This window comes from Cajanus cajan, chromosome 3, assembly GCF_000230855.2.
Source record: "Cajanus cajan strain Asha chromosome 3, NIPB_CcT2T_4, whole genome shotgun sequence".
Taxonomy (NCBI): Eukaryota; Viridiplantae; Streptophyta; class Magnoliopsida; order Fabales; family Fabaceae; genus Cajanus; species Cajanus cajan.
In genome coordinates, this window is record NC_138519.1 from 18010352 (window position 1) to 18021939 (window position 11588).

General features: G+C 29.0%; 1 pseudogene; it reads left to right on the plus strand.

Annotated features, from left to right (window-relative positions):
• Positions 1-706: 706 nt before the first annotated feature.
• Positions 707-10320, plus strand: LOC145955649 (uncharacterized; annotated as a pseudogene).
• The last annotated feature ends 1268 nt before the right edge of the window (positions 10321-11588 follow it).

Here is an 11588-nt window from a genome sequence, read left to right on the forward strand (position 1 = left end):
CAGCAAAACCACATGCAATCCAGCCAAAAGTTCTCATTCTCATCAAATATCAATAAAAACAGCTCATTTTCAACATGCAAACACAAATCATCAAAAACCCCGAAATTTCTTCAAAGTTCCGAAACCCCAAAAATTCAATTTTAATCCATCTCAGCCAGAAATCATCCCACAACAAGCAACATAGGAGTATCTAAAGCTCATTCCAAGTCGAAAACAGCCAAAATAACTAGCTTCCCTTACCTCGGTAGAAGATTCCAAGCTTCAGGATGAAGAAAATGGAGAGAAGAAGAAGAATGGCTTGGGAGGAATTCCACACAGCTCGGCTAGCAACCCAACACCACTACTCAGCTCCTAAGATCACCACAGCCAGCTAAGATTAGACAAAAGGAAACCTGGAAAAGAGAGTGTAAAGAGAGGTGAGTGAGAATAGAGAGTGAAAGAGAGTTGGGGAAAGGAAGGAAGGAAGGGTGTCTCACAAAAAGGATATTTATAAATTATATATAATTATATATAACTATATATATATATATATATATATATATATATATATATATATATATATATATATATATATAATGGTTGACGCTAGAAAATTCATTGTGCTTGATCATTTAATAAAAAGTACAATTAAGTCTATCAATAAATATATAAAAGTATTATCATCATACTTTATAACACACTTAAATGGAATAATTTAATATATAATTAATTATAAAGTGTATTATATATATTATATAATACACTTTATAATTAATACTTGTATATTAGAAAGAAAAAAAAGGTGAAAATAATATATATTATATAATTAATAAATCTGGAATAATTTAATTATTTTTTATTTAAAAATTCGTAAAAATAAAAAATTATGATTTTGTGACGGATTTTGAATCTCTCACAATTTGTGACGGATTCTGTGACGGAAAATTTTTAAAAATTGTATTCCGTCAAAATTTGTGAGGGATTACGTATCCCTCTCAAAAGAGAAAATTTTATTGCACAATTATTATATTTAAGAATTATGTATAAATAAAAAATATTTTGCTAAAAAAATAATTAAAAAATTATGAAACTAAAATATTTTTTTCATCAAAAGATTAAAAATTAAAACATAAGAAATGAATCAATTTAAATAATAAGTTGTCATTTTGAAGTATAAGAAATTAAAATATGAATTAGAAAAAAACTTTTAATTTAAAAATACTTATGAAATTATAAAAAGACAATATTAATTTGCATTTTAACTAAAAAGCTAAAAATAAATATGTGACACCCTTACTACCCCAACATATATATTGTAATAATAAAAACTTATAAATAAATTTTTCAATTTCGGTAAAAGGGTTCACATGAGAATCTTAAAAATTATCCTTCAATAACCACAATAACAAAAAATGAAACGCAAGAGTTTTCAAATTATTTTCAAAATAACATTTACAATAAAAACCTATGTTCTAAAAATCCTTTTTGCCCCGATGTCACAATATCAGAGCATCCCGACAATTCAACCGTTGGCATTCTAGATACCACTCGTAGCCAGATCTTCCTCACCTAAAATATCCACAAATCGCACGGTGAGAAAAGAAAACATCTATATATATAGCACATAAGAAAACACAATATATTATTTAATATTCGTAAATATTTCAACATATCGTATTTCAATCAATCATGCATTGTCATCACGTCATAATTCTCAATCAAACCAATCATCACAAATCTTGCACTTCACACTATGTCAAGGTCACGCTACCCATTTAACAATCCCGGGCCGTGCTCACCCCTGATATAACACTGTGCCAAGGTCACGTTATCCCTATCCTAGGGCCGTGCTCACCCCTGACATGTTAACCAAGGTCACGATACCCACGTAACAATCTAGAGCCGTGCTCACCCCTAATATAACACTGTGCCAAGGTCACGTTACCCCTAACCTAGGGTCGTGCTCACCCCTGACATGTTAACCAAGGTCACGATACTCATGTAACAATCTCGGGCCGTGCTCACCCCTGGTCATAGGTGTGAAGAACCACAACCACATCTCATTCATATTCCACACAACATCTCATAATTCAATTTCATACATATATCAGATATGTCCAAAATAATGGGTTTCACACGTATCAAGTAATTCACATTTAAATTATCAATTTTTATCAAATAATATAATAATGATATTCATAAATTAATATAATAAACAACGGAATTACCAATTTAATATAATTTCAACATAAACAGTAAAACCCCTAATTGTTCCAAAACCTAGCTCACAGGCACTTTTCTACAATTTCGTTCTCTCTCCCAGATCATCATTCTTACGATTTAAATATATATTTCTAATCCTCAACACATACGGAATCTAATGGTATAATTAATTCCTCAAACAGAAATAATCCAATTTTTCCAAAACCTAACCTACATGCACTTTTCTATAATTTCGTTCTCTCTCCTAGAGCATCATTTTTACAAACAAATTATATATTTATTGTCCTAAATATATACAGAATCAAATAATGCCAATAATTCTTCAAACAGAAATATTTCTAAAATTGCTCATAATTCTAAGGGGTTCTTCCTCTACCCAATTCTCTCATGTAACTCTATATATAAATAATTCCCTTTTCCCCCGTACCTGGATATGAAGAAGCTGAATCTAGACTAGATCTGGTTGATCTCCCTCGCTGGGTTCCGCTCGGTCTGAAGCAGAAAGTAGAGGAAAGAAGAGAGAGCAGAAGAAAAGAAATCAGAAATGAGAGGTGTGCTTTTTGGGAGTGGCAAACAGCTCTATTTATAGGCTTTTTACGCCGGAACGGCCCGTTGCAGACCCTTAAAACGTGGCTAAAAATCATATCCAGAACGGCCCGTTCCAAAACCAGAACTGGGGTGTTACAAAATATATAAAAGTATATTTATAAATTATATATAATTATATATAACTATATATATATATATATATATATATAATGGTTGACACTAGAAAATTCATTGTGCTTGATCATTTAATAAAGTAAAATTAAGTTTATCAATAAATATATAAAAATATTATCATCATACTTTATAATACACTTAAATAGAATAATTTAATATATATTATATAATTAATAAAAAGTAAAAATATATATATAATTAATTATAAAGTGTATTATATATATTATATAATACACTTTATAATTAACACTTGTATATTAGAAAAAAGGTGAAAATAATATATATTATATAATTAATAAATATGGAATAATTTAATTATTTTTTATTTAAAAATTCGTAAAAATAAAAAATTAGGATTTTGTGACGGATTTTGGAATCCCTCACAATTTGTGACGGATTTTGAATCCCTCACAGTTTGTGACGAATGAGTTCCCTCACAAATTGTGACGACTTCTTAGGCTGTCACAAATTGCGACGGAATTTTACTCAAGTATTAACATTTATTTAAGTAATTTGTGACGAAAAATTTATTAGTTAGTGACGGCATATTTCCGTCACTAATTGTGACAGACTGAATTTTTTCGTCACTAAATATTTTGTGACGCCATTTTTTGTGACGACCCAAAATCCGTCACATTTCCGTCACTAATAATTTTGTGACGGATTTTCTTTAATTTTGTGACGGATTCTTTCCGTCTCTAATTTCCATTTTTCTAGTAGTGATACTAATTTTAATTTGGTTAAATTATAATTTTGGTCCTTTATCTTAGTTTTTTAGATTCATTTTAATCTTTTATCTTTTAAATTGTTCATTTTAGTCTTCTATCTTATAAATTTGGATTTATTTGATCCTTTTGAAATGATTATTTTTAATTTTGAGAGACAATTTTGAATATTTAATTGACAAATTCAAAACTTAAAACTTATCTAATTAGATTCACCTATATGAAAACTATGAAATTCAATTAACATTTGAATAAAAAAAATTATAAACATAGAGAAAATTATGTGAAAAATTATGTTTTATGAGCAATTACAAAATAACATGAAATTAAAGTTTTAGAATTTTTTTCGTTACTTTTTGGATTTATTTATATAGAACTTTCATCATGTTTAAAACACTTTTTTATTTTTTTAAACTTCAAGTGTGTTTAATAATTTTCATATAGACAAGTTTTAAATTTTGAATTTGTTAATCAAATATTCAAAATTGTCTCTCAGTATTAAAATAATTATCGTTTCAAAAGGATCAAATAGATCCAAATTTAGGAGATAAAAAACTAAAATGAATATTTTAAAAGATAAAAGTCCAAAATAAATATAAAAACAATAAGATAAAAGACTAAATATAATTTAATCTTTAATTTAGTAAGATACTCGATCAAAAGAACTAACCTAATTTCTAATTAGGAAAAATAGGCACTTCTGTGCCTCTGTATTTAAAAAAAAATAGTGGGTAGTTATTTAAAATATAAGAGGTTTGAAAACTAAATGTCATTGAAATAGAAAAAAGAGAATAAATAAATAGATAAAAGATAAATGATACTGGTTTGTATTTAAATGTATAAAGGTTGATTGTATGATAAATTAAATTGATATGATATAAAAATATTATAATTCAGCGTCATTAGATAGATTCTTAAATCAATATAATTTTGTGCACAATCTTTAATAAAATATTGAATATGTATATAATCACATCACATTCGTATAATATAATATATAATATATTATATGTTATAGAATTTGATATCTATAAATTGGCTGTAAGGAGTAGGCTCATATGATACAAAGAAAGAAGTGAATTGGATTGCGTGAGAGCCTTACTCTGAGACCTGCTCTGACTGGTGAGCAATTCATACCTTCAACATGCTGCATGGGAGTTACGCCACATGCACGTGTTTTTTTATGCACCATCTACTCCACCAATTTCATCTTTTTCTCTTCTTCACGCCATGACCCACTTATTCTCATCCAACCAGATTAGCTTTCTTTAATGAATTCAACTTCCACTCCGTTTTCCATCATCTCTCCGTGTTTGGGGAGATGATAGAGTTTTTGTTTGATTCAATTTTTTAATAGGGTATTGGAGTTGAGTTTATATGCATTGCACATTCTTGTTTGTTTCTGTGCTTTCAATGCTTTAATTTTGCTACCATGCTGGATATTTTGTGGATTTGTGTAGTTGAATGCTTTTAGGGTTTTTGTTGGTCTTGTTTTCTCAAATTCTCTTTTTATCCTTTGATTTTCTTTTGAATACAATGTTAGGCGTGAATTCAAACTAATCTCACTGACTCAATCATTTTGTCTCGATTACTTTTAATGTTTGGATTAAATCTAAATCAACTTGTTCAAACGGATGTTGGATAATAAATTTTGATTTTTAAATTTAACTTAATTCAATTCAACCCTAATGTATAATATATTATTAAAATTATACATATAATATTATAATTATATATTTTGAATTAAAGATACTTAATATTTTAAACCTACCTCTTTATCTCGCACAACATACAAATTATAGGAAAAAAAAACAAACATTTTTTTTTAAGTTGTAACAATGAACAATACTTTAGAGACTTTACTTTACTGTTTGTTGTTGTTACAGATTGAGATTTTCTCTTTAATCAGACTTAAATTGTGTATATACGGATTCAAATTATATACAAGAATTATTTAATGACTCGTATATTAGTATGTTCAAATACACATGCTAAATGTTTATAATATATAATTAAAAATTAAAATGATTTATATATATATGATTCAAATTATATACGGATTCAAATTATATACGGATTCAAATTGTATACAAGAATTATTTAATGACTCGTATATTAGTATGTTCAAATACACATGGTAAATGTTTATAATATATAATTAAAAATTAAAATGATTTATATATATAAATAAATATTATGTTTAATATATAAATTATATTTAAAATTTAAATAAATATGTTCAAATATATAGATTGTATTTTAAATTTATAATAAATAATTTATATATAACACAATAATTATTTATTGATAATTTATTTTGAAAATATTAAAATTTAATTCCTAAAGAATTAACTGAATTTAATATTAAGTTAAAGAATTCTAAAACCTCTGTTTATCAAATAGAATTCCTAAAAATGTTTTCATTATAAATTAAACTAATTATATCCAATTGACAAAATTTAATCTAATCCAAATCATGATTGAGTTAGTTGAATTTGAATTAGAAAAAGAGTTACATAAACTCAATCATCAATTTTTTTTTTCCATTACAGCGATTTAGTAAAATAATAATAAAGAAATATTAACTATACACTCTCTAATACATCTTTTTAATACACTTATTTTTATTAATTAAAATTTATTGAAAATAAAAAAAAAATAAAAGAAAGAAGCATTATATTGGATGTATGACCTACTAAAATTTGTATTTTTCAATAAATTTTAACCAATTAAAAAAAATGTGTTTAAATGAGTATATTGATATCATTTCTTGTTTATAATGATCATTATTTTTCAGGTGATTCAAAATATGACACATTTCACCAGTATTTATTCATGCCTTCCTTTGTGAACTTGCATGCTGTTGCTTTTCTGCATTCTTATGGACATGCATCTTTGTTTATCTCCTCTACTGTGCTCTCTCTTTTTGTTTTGCTCCCCGTTGAATTACCCTAATATGTGGAATAATAGGCAAAATTTGCTACCAACAGACCTTATTAATTAGTATATTTGCATCATGGTGGTTGTTAATTCTTTTTTATTTTCTGCTGACAGTTCTCTGAATTGGGATGAGTTCTGCTGCTAAAAACATGGATGAGCATGAGCTAATTCCAGGGGCGGTCCTTAAGTACCTCATGAACCAAATAACCTGCAGCAAAGAGTTTTCTGAGTCAATGAAGAATAAAGAAACTAATGAAAGCCTTTTAGAAAGTTTAAGCAACGGATTGAAGCTATCTTTATTGGAAAAAATTATTATCAGTCTTGTTTTATCTGATTCTGAGAATCCTGATGCCAGGCTGAGTGGTAAGTATGAAGTTACATTTAACTTGACTAATAATGTTAATGGTCATTTCTATATTATCTATACTGTGTCAATAATATTTTGCCATTTATATATAGTATATTTGACCTGAAATGTTGCTTGTGTATAGGCAAATCTTTTTGCATGGCTCGGATTGAGGAATTGTTTGCCAATCCTGGTTCTTGGAGTTGCAATGAGAAAATTCACAAAATTATCATGTTCCTAAAGCAGTCTAAGAGTCTTTCCAAGCACATGGTTTCCTTTATGCAGATGTTATCACTTGTGAAGTTCAAAGACAAGCCAACTTTTGCCTTGACTCCATTGCTTCCTGAAGAGATGCATGAGGCTGATTTAAGGTGGTAATGTATTTAGTAATCCTTATTACCATTTTATTAAGTTAACTACTCATCATTGGGCCAATGATATTGAAAACTTATTTGATTTAACCACTGAAATAAGTGGTTAACATAAAACTGGCAACCATTTTTGAATACAATCATATATTTGTTGTATATTATTAGTTATCAATAGTAATTAATTCAGTCATGATGTTTAATTAGTTATTCATCTTTTTACAGGAAGATGGAGTTGTTCCACAAGTGTGGAGAAAATGATTTTGATGCTATTTTGGAAGACATGCAGAAGGAAATAAACATTGGAGATATTGTGAAGGAACAAGGCTATGGATGCACGGTTGATGTCTCAAAGTGCAAGGAGATATTTTCTCCATTCTCATCTCTAACTGATAATATGCTATCTAAATTACTTGGTGCAATTGCTTATAGTCGTACTGGGATGGAGGAAAACCAGAACACATACTTAACATTTCCTGCAGCCAATGGATCCAACGTGTCTCAGTTGCCACCTCTTAACTCTATTGGAATATTGATGTCTTGGTAGATACAGTTAACCATCTTGTGAGTTTTATTCAATAGGACTTAAAGTTCCTCTCATTTTGTTATTGCCTTTTGAATAAGAAAGTAAATCATTTCATTTTTATGTGCTTTCTGATACAGGCACCTCAAACCAACTGGATATGTGTCATGGAAAATCTTGATCATGAAGGGTTTTTCCTTCCTTGTGAAGAAGCATTCCTTTTTCTCATGTGTGTGTATAAACATGCCTCTGAGGTATGATATCAGAACCTTATATATGCTTTTCCGGTAGCTTAGCTGATTTAAAATCAGTTTTGATACAAGTTAGAAATAATTTTTAGAGCTTCTTTGCTGAAAAATAAAGAATTTTTTCTAGAAGAAAAGTTATCAAAGCCATTTTTAATCTTGTATCTAAATAGGCTTTTATATGCAAACTCTGGCATAAAATTCTGAATGTATGAAAATATACCTAGCAGGAACCATTTCCTCTCCATGCCATATGTGGATCTGTATGGAAGAATAGTAGAATACTGAGGGTCAGCTGTCTTTCCTTAAATACGCTGTATTAGCACCACCAGAAATATTTACCTTTGCACACTCGGGAAGATTGCTGGTATGATGATCTGTTTGTACATTTAGACCTGTTTGGATAAATTATTCCAAAAGCACTTATAGGAAGAAAAAAATTAAAATAAACTTATTAATGAACTAAAACTAAATTATACATGAGTTAAAAATAAGATTTTTGAAAAATTGATAAAAAAGAAAATTTCTACAAATTAACTTATATTTAAGCTAATTTTAACTCATGAAAAACTTTTTTTTTTTTTATAATTTTCTCTCTTAAAAGTATTTCTAGAGAAGTTTATCTATGTTGACCATTATTGTTTCTTGTTCCTATCGCCAAATTCTTATGACAACAAATTGCTGTGCAGGCATATGTTGATGCAATTAATGGCCACAAGCTTCAAAATGGCCATGCAAATCATGCATGGTTGTGTCTTGACCTTTTAGACGTCCTCTGCCAGCTAGCCGAGAAGGCTCATGCCAATAATGTTCGATCAATCCTTGATTACCCTCTTAAACACTGTCCTGAAGTGTTGCTTCTTGGGATGGCACATATTAATGTACAATCTAATGGATTCATATTTGTTGGTTCTCAACAATTACCTATTCTATGTCTTTTCTTGATTCATGTAGTTTACATTTGTTGTTCTTGCAGACTGCCTATTATCTCTTGGAACGGGAAGTATCTCTGATTGTTTTTCCCAAGATAGTAAAAAGTGCTGTAGGCAGTGGGATGATTCTACACCTTTGGCATGTTAATCCTAATCTGGTCTTGAGAGGGTTTATGGATTCTCAAAACAATGATGCGGGCAGCATTATAAGAATTGTGGACATCTGTCGGGAGTTAAAGGTTGTTCTCTTTTTAAGTGTGTGTTTTTTACTTTTATTCATTTCAATCATTTTCCTGATAGATAGATAGATTGCACTAAGTTGTTATGGTTTTCTTGATTTTGTTATATTTGAGGATTACAATTGACTATTGATATGATTAAAATAGAAATAATGCATTAATAGAATATATAAGTAAAGAGTAATTTTTATCTTATAAACCAGTTTTATAAGATTAAGTTAGGTTCATAATAAAAAATCTCCTTGTAAGATAAGAATTGTTTCTCACTTATATATAGATATATCACTAGTGGATGTGGCCAAAATAGAAATAAGGCATTAGCAAAGTATATAAAGAGATAGCAATCCTCACCTTATATATTGATCTAGACTCAATTTGCTTTCTTAATATGTTTTAATAATAAGCGAATCTCACTTTCATTGAGCCCTTAGTTGCAAGAAGCCTTCAAGTTTGTCTTCACGATTCACAAATGCCAATCTCTTTTCTTTTTTACAATCTTTTGCCATTTTTAACTCATGCTTCTTGGTGGTTTATAGATTCTATCATCCGTGGTGGAAATTATGCCCTCTTATTATAGTATAAGGTTAGCAGCAGTGACATCAAGAAAAAAATTCATTAACCTCGAGAGGTGGTTGAATAGAAACTTAACTAGAAGCAAGGACATCCTTTTTGTGGTAACAATAATACCTTTCCTCGTTCTTTGGATCCTAATTTTTTTTACAAACTAACTTCACAGATTTAGAGTCTAATTGAATATAAATTAAAAGTGCTTTTGAGAGTTTTTATATTGAAAATAAAGAACTTTTTTCAATAGAAAAACTCTTAAATATGCTTTTAAGCTTCTATCCAAACAATCTCTTATGCAGTCTTTGGTTTCGTCACTTGTGCATTCCAACGTGTACTCCTATGAGTTTATTGTAGCAAAAAAGTGGCTGACATTGTTAGGCTTTGTAGGAGTGCCTCAAGTTCTTAAAGGATGTCCATTTTGGTGGATCACAAAACCTTTCTGGAAAATCTTTTCATCAGTCTGGTGCTGTTCTGAGCCTCTATGCTGAGACGACTTCCACCTTCTTGAAGGTTCTACTTTAAATATTTGGTTTCTCTGCCTGTTGATCTTATTTGATTTTCATCTCACTTTTTCTGATTACAGGTTCTTAAATCCCACACCAACTCGGTTGCCTCTAGACAACTTTCTCAGCAGTTGGAGAGGCTGCATATATCTATTGAAGATTACTCTCTGGTTTTTACTCTTCAATTTCTCAGTTTCCTATGTTTATTCTATCGCTCGTGCTCATATCATTTTATATTTTCACTTAATTTTGTTGCTACAATTGCAGTTACATAGTACAGACAGAACCTCGTCAAGGCTTTCTTCTAATCCTGGTTTTGCTGGTCCTTCCCGTGGATCTATTTCTACTGGTATATTTCTATCACTTGTGTTTCTACAGTTACATAGCCTGTTGCTTTGCATAAAGACATAAATTTATGCTTTCTATTTCTAAAAATATGTTGTGCTCCTTTGATATGTGCATCTGGTGTAGGGTTTGGATCTGCCTTGAACACTGAAACTTTGGTTGCTGCTGCTATGAAAATAGAAAGTCCTATTGAGGTACTCTCTAGCCTTGTACAAAAGATTAATAAGATTGGCTGCTTTTCTTCAGTTTTGATAATTGATTCGTTCAGTTGTTTATATTATCAATGATTTTACTTATCTACTTATAAATAATTTTGAAGAGTTTCATGTTTCACCTAAGGGATATCTTTGTTTACCAAAAAAAACATGTAGCTTGTGAGAGCTACACTTTCCCTCACATTTGATTTTGTTTAAATTTTCTAATTAAGTAGAGATGAACTACACACACTCTCTATATGCAAGTATTTGTGGTTTCAAAAATCTCTCTCCTATAAATGTCTTCTTTATCCCTTATCTCCTGATTCTTTCATCTCTGTCCTTATTTAAAGTAACAGGTCCCTCATCTATTATTTCATGGAGATTTTCTCTGATTTCTTGGGGATAGACTATCCTTATTTCTTTTAACTTTCATACCGGTTTAAATTTCTTTGATTTAAAATGGCTTATGATTATTCTTTCTCCTAATTATGAGGATAACAAAGTATTCTCTCTATTTAATTTTCTTACACTTTATTGTCATCGATAAATGAAATTATTATTGAATTTTAATTATTATGTTGACAATGATTTTATTAAGTACATTTGATATTATTCTGTATACAAATTTATTAAATTTTGTCAAGGTCATATGATAGATATTTACTTTAATTATATGATATTAATAATTTTTCACTTTTCAAAATAAATAATTGTGATCCTAAAATTATTTAAT